Source organism: Nicotiana attenuata, unplaced genomic scaffold, assembly GCF_001879085.1.
Source record: "Nicotiana attenuata strain UT unplaced genomic scaffold, NIATTr2, whole genome shotgun sequence".
In the NCBI taxonomy this organism is placed as follows: domain Eukaryota; kingdom Viridiplantae; phylum Streptophyta; class Magnoliopsida; order Solanales; family Solanaceae; genus Nicotiana; species Nicotiana attenuata.
In genome coordinates this window covers 109,074-115,799 of record NW_017673279.1, presented here as the reverse complement: position 1 = coordinate 115,799, position 6,726 = coordinate 109,074, and positions in this window count along the sequence as shown.

The window sequence follows — 6,726 nt, the reverse complement described above, 5'->3', positions numbered from 1 at the left end:
AGAACGAAGAGACATGGCCTACATAAGAATGATAGCTCAAGAACAACAGGCAGAGCGGTACTACAACAAAAAAGCCAAAATCAAGCCACTCAAAATCAGGGACTACGTACTCAAAGCCAAAACACAAGAAAGCAAAGACCCACGAGAAGGAAAATTGGGAACCAATTGGGATGGCCCATACAAAATAACGGCGGCAACAAGCAAAGGGTCATTCCAGCTGGAAACAATGGAAGTAAAATTACTACCAAACAATTTGAACGTCGCCCACCTCAAATACTTCAACTTCTAAGGATAGACGTCCCCCGAGTCGTACTCTTTTTTCCCTTACCCGAGTTTTGTCCCAGTTGGGTTTCCTCGGGAAGGTTTTTAGCGAGGCGACGAAGGGAGCGTCTCGGAGTTTAAGTATAAGTTCATTGTTCGACCTATCAACTACTTTTCCATGTCGACCAATGAAGGGACTAGATAGACTGGGACCTCAAAAAAACATGCAAACTTCAACGTATGTAAACTTCTCCAATGAATGTATAAACAAAGCGAAATATGCAAACACATGAGTTTTTCATCTCCACCAAGTTCCTATATTACGCTAAGAGTCAAACATCGACCTCACTCGAATTGACTCACATTTGACCTCGTTCGAATCACTTAAAGAGTCAAATATTCGACCTTGCTCGAATAGACTCACATTCGACCTCGTTCAAATTTACTAACATTCGACCTTGTTCGAATTTATTTGCAATCGACCTCGTTTGATCACTTAAAGAGTCAAACATTCGACCTCGCTCGAATCGACTCACATTTGACCTCGTTTGAATCACTTAAAGAGTCAAGCATTCGACCTCGCTCGAATCGCTCACATTCGACCTCGTTTGAATTTACTAACATTTGACCTCGTTCGAATCTATTTACATTCGACCTTGTTCGAATCACTTAAAAAGTCAAACATTCGACCTTGCTCAAATTTATTTACATTCGACCTGGTTCAAATCACTTTAAGGGTTAAACATTCGACCTCGCTCGAATAGATTCACATTCGACCTCGTTCAAATTTACTCACATTCGACCTCGCTCGAATCGACTCACATTGGACTCCATTCGAATTCATTAACATTCGACCTTGTGTGAATCAACCAGCGATTCGGCCTTGCTCAAGTTAATTGATATTTGACCTCGGTCGCGTGAACTAAGTAAGGAACTCTTACAAAGAAAAAAGCATACGAAGAAAAATGAAAAGAGCCAAAAACATACAGCAAAAAGACAATAGCCATTCCATTCCAAAATAGAGAGCATCTTACAAAAGGGCTAAAAAGACCCCTCTAAAAATAAAGAGAAAAAGAGCCCCAAAAAAAAGTACAAGAAAATCACACTGCATCATCACGCTGTATCATCTCTGTCAGGCCCAGCAGCCCCATCTCCACCCTCGCCATTTAAGTACTCGTATTCCTACCAAGCATCTGGCTCAATCTCGTCCAAATCTTCCTCGTCATCGTCCATCCGAGGCGTGCCGGGATCATAGCTGCAAGCGACACGAGTTGCACGTGCGGTAACACGAGCGTCCTCAAACTCCGCCTCATAGGCTCTCCCGGCCGCCATCAAACCTTTGTATCTATCAAGATGAGCCTCGGCATGAACCCACTTCTCGTACGGGTCTTGTGGGACATTGGAATACGTAGAAGCATGAGAGGTAGATGGCTGAGCCTGTTGCTGTGCTTTCTCGGCCTTAAGGAAAACTATCTGCTCGTTCAAATCCTGAACGTCTCCTTCCAGTCCGCCTATCCGCTTTTTGAGCCTCGCCTCTTTTAGAGCAAAGGTCTCTGCTTCACTAGCCCGCACTAATCTAAAGACGCGGAGGCTGCGCGCTAGTGCCGCCGCCTCCGCCACAGCAGCCGATCTAGCTCTCTCAACTCACTCCAACTCCGCAGCTTTGGCAGCCAGCTAGTCCCTTAAGCCAATAACCACGGTTTTTCTCTGCTCAAGCTCGACCCGTAAAGACGTCACCTGAGCTTGGAGGCCGACGCACTCAGCCATGACCCCCTTGCTCACCTCGAGCTCATCATTCTTGGTCCTTAACGTTTCTTCGAGCTCGCTACACCTGCCAATAATCCTCATGAGCTCATCATCCTTTTCCTTCAACTCATCATCCTTCTCCTTCGACTCCTTACTCTTCTGTCTCGAAGAGTTGGGAATGAAGCGTCCTCACCAAGCATGCGGACCAAGGCTTTGTGTTTGGTACGGTTGTCTCTGTACTTCGATTCTATCTTCTTATAGACTCTCGTCCTCTTCTCCTCCCGACGGGAGCTCTCAATCTCCAAGATGAGGGTCTGATAAATAGAAGAAGAAAGGTCAATGAAGACAAATAACGCAAAAGGAAGAAATCAAAATGATAAGAAAGGACTTACTCGTAGGGTCATCCTGGAAATGCCTAACAACAGGTCATCATCCTTCACCGTCTGCAAGGTCCTGTTCTCGGGCTCCGCACAAAAAGGGGCCAAAGCTGGAACCACGCCCTTCGAGTTGGCTAAGTAGTTAAAATCCATGGGGATGACAATATTTCGAGTGGATCCCTCAGTCCTCACCTCCACTCGAGTGAATCTTTCCTCGAAAGTCCGTACCTCCTGGGGGTCGATATTAGAACTAGACCTGTCATCCTCCACGGCGACTATTTTTCCTCTACCACCAGCAGACGATGAGCCAACCTCGACTGCCCCCGGTGTTTCCATTTCCGCAGCTGACTCCGCCGTCTCCAACGGCCTAGCTTCCGCAACAACCTCCGGTGGGGGAGCAGTTCCCGTGGATGAAGTGCACGTCTCCTCCACATCCACGATCATGGACCGTTCGGGTGTGACCACGGCCTCCACCCATCGCCTATTCAATGGCGCCGCTTCCTCCTCACCAGGGGAAGATTCACCCACTAAATGAACCACCGGGCAAGCTGGGATCTCCACTGATGGAGTGGCCGTCTGACGACCAGGCTCGCTTAATATCGGAGTCTGTGAAGAAGTATTTTGCACAGACTCGGCCAACACGAACTGCATCCCAGCCGAAGCAACCGCCTGACGAAATGCGGGGACAGGAGCCTTCGCCTTCTTAGAATTTCTCCAACCCAGCATCAAAAGAAAACTGTAAACGGCAAAAGGACATGCACTACAGAAAAAGAGAAATAGTTATAAGGGCGAAACCCGACTTACCGGTTGAGGGCTTGAGCCCGAATCTCTTGTTGAAGGACGCCCAATCACGGGTCCCCACGGTGTGAGGCAAAACGCGGGCCACCCAATCACTGATGTTGACGACCAAAGTGGGGGATGCCTCTCAGCTGCAAAGAAAAATAACGTAATAAGTCACGAATCGCAAACAGAAGAGAAGAACGTACTCCAAATAACGATACTTACGAGCATAATTCCATTGCTCAGGAAAGTCGCTAGGTTCCACCGCGTGCTCAATTTTAACGAAGATATAATAGGCCCAAAACTGGCAGTTCGTCCTGTCATCCATCCCCGCCACCAACCTTTTGGTTCCGCGGTGGCGGAGGTGAATCATCGTGCCCCTATGGAAGCTCGGCCCAAAAAGATGCAGAAGATGGCGGATAGAGACTTCACAGCCGGTAAGCTCCGCAAACTTTGCCAACATAAGGAAGATCTTGTAAAGGTAGGGAGAGAGCTGTGCCGGGCATATATGGTAGTAGCGGCAGAACTCCTCCCCCAGCGGAGGAAGAGGAAGAGAATAACCTATATGGAACGGGTAGGCGTAAAATGCACAGTACCCAAGCTTGTGAACCTGAATCACGTCGTCTCCGGTCGGAACCAGGTCAACGTGGGCTGGAATGCCGTATTTGGCCCTAAAGGCGGCGAGATATTTCTCCTCCATCTCTGACTTTGCAGACTCTGGTTCAAGGGTGGGTTCCTTAGAGAAGTCAGACCTGGAAGTAGGGTTACGAGGAATGATCTCCTCCACAGTGGGAAAGCATTCATCCTCTACCACCGTTAATTCTCCGCCACAGGAAGGCATGTCCACCGATAATTGAGTAGGGTCAGAAAGCATCTCAGCATTAGGAGTCACGGTAGCCATTTTCTGATAATGTGTATACGAGGGAACAGAAAAAGAAGAAAAGGTGGCAATGGCAGCGGTTACAGGAAGCAAGAATACAGAAGGAGAAAAGGAAGCAAGTGCAGGGCTGAGGAAACTAGAAGAGTGCCAAAGTTTCTTTAAGAAGTTTTCCCCTCTTTATTATAGACCTCAAGGGCGTTGGAGTCGATGCAAGCAACCGCTAGTAGCCCTAGAATCGAAACAACAGGGACTCGAGGAACAGGGCAACGCATTGGGAAGATGCGCAATAATGACGCATGCATTGTGACGTGATGCTGCACCAACCCCATGACCCACAAATCCCAAAATAACACGTCATTACTTCGGCAACGGACACCTTCACTCGATCACCACGCCAAAAAATATCTTTACAAATCGTTTATTGAGACGGTCTGCTCATCGAGGTCGACCAGAAGGCGACCCCGACAAGCAGAGGGACTAACTGTATGGGTCAAAATCTTGCTGAGGAAGTTGGACGTGGGAAGATCGTAAGGTAAAAAGACTGTGCTCCGATTTGGGCGGATAGGACGAGGTCGACCAAAGCCCAACAACGAGTAGCCGCTGAACGAGCCGTAGAGGTTGAGATCGAGTAGCGAAGAGTAGGAATAACGGCTAGTGTAGTCTTGGAACTAGTGACAGAATATTCTCCTGGATATTCCCCTTGTTTTACTTTTTAGGGTTTCTAGAGAATATCCCATATAAATAGAAAGACAGGGAGAAGAAAAGGGGGCATGTGAGATTCATTGAAAAGAAAACTATTGTAAGAAGTTGACCTTTGAAAGAAAATATAAAGTTCACCTTTCCATGATCATTGATTTTATCCATTATTCCCACCTTTCATTCACACGATCCAAGAAAGCATTGTTCATATCGTTGTTTACTGCCACATCTCGTTGTCAGAAGGAAGAATCTTTCACCTCATTTGATATTTGGGTGAATTGTTCTTCCTATTTATGTTTATTGCCATCTCCCATATTTATTGCTCATCATTCATTCTTCATTTTTCTCTAAAGTGTGCATTTAATGATTGAATACACGACTTTGAGCATTAGGTAAACGGTATCACTCAAATTCTAAGCTAGATCTAGGAATTATTATGCTTGACTAGGATTCGCCTTTCAACTCAATTATCATTTAATTAGTTTCATAAAGAGTATTACACTTTTTGATCAAACAGTAATAACTTTGTAGTGTTGTTCAACTTGATATATGATCACAACTTATAAATCGTTTATTTGGTTGACAGAATATATATTTTTTTTTAAAAAAAAAAATTGACATCAATTTAACAGTAGTTTTAAGCATTAAAACAAGAACAATGATTCAATGGTCAAACAAAGGACAAGAAATGATTGTAAATTTAATCCTTTCTTTTTGTTCTTTGGTTAACCATTGACTTTGTTTTTACATGCCAACTGTTGATGACTTTGGGAGTGAGGGGGCTGAAATTTGCGCTTCATCCCCATATCAAGTGCTATTTAATGCGACAATTAGATGATATTAGAGAATGTTCGTACTATGGATGTGAATTCAAATTAGTCGAAACAATAAACTAAAAATAGTATATGAATGAATCAGAGAAAAACTTTAAAATCCCTAAATTAAATCGATTTAACAGGTTTGGTAGCATATTATTTATTTGAGAATGCCTCACGATTTATGTATTCAGATTTAAATCTTTAGAGCTCATGACTTGGTTCATTGGATTATAGTTCATAGTTCAACTACGTTAGGTTCACGTAGTTAAGTTGTTAGACAATTGATTTAATTAAAGTTTAATTATTTTTGGTTAGTTTGCACTAATGGTATTTATGATATTTATACTCAATAAAACTAGGTTCGCCCGATGATTCATTAGAGTCAGATGTCAATCACGTCCCACCCCAATTTGGAGGGTATCAGTTTAATGCGGGGAATTCGGAACTAAGGCACACTTTTGGGGAATGCAACCACGTGACATATGATCTAGCCAAACATAGAATCCTTTTAGAAGTTTTTGAAAGCTTAATGTTATGTGATGTACCTCTTGTGTTTTGCTTTATCTTCTTTTAAACTACTGTTTAAGTACTATATATCCTATATAAATCAAGCTATGTAACAAACTCCTTTAGTAGTAATAATATTAGTTTTCTTATGACAAAAAAGAGAGTATGCTTTAACTGTCTTTTCTTAGACAAAAACTCATTCTAGACTAGAAAAAATCCAAACAAAATCAAGTGAGTCGCAAGTTCTAGACCACGCTTTCTACTTCTCAAACACAAAAGGGTAGACTTTCACTTTAAAAAGATAAGAAAAAGTAATAATTTGCAATTGGCTCAACATCACTGATGTATTTGCTAGCAAAAGGTAGAATTAATTGTATGTATGAATTTCATATAGAAGAGTTATTATGTAAGATGAGCTATATCGACATTCTATAGTTCCTCGAACTCCTACTTTAGACATAATAAAGTAGGGGAAAAGTTATCTTCGTGTGACCTATAGGTTAGAAATTCGAGCCGTGGAACCAGTCATTAATGCTTGCATCAAGGTAAACTGCCTACATCATACCTCTCAGGGGGACGGCCCTTACCCGGACCTAGCATGAATACGAGATATTTGTATATTGGATCGTCCTTTAAAGCAGGGGGGGGGGGGGGGAAA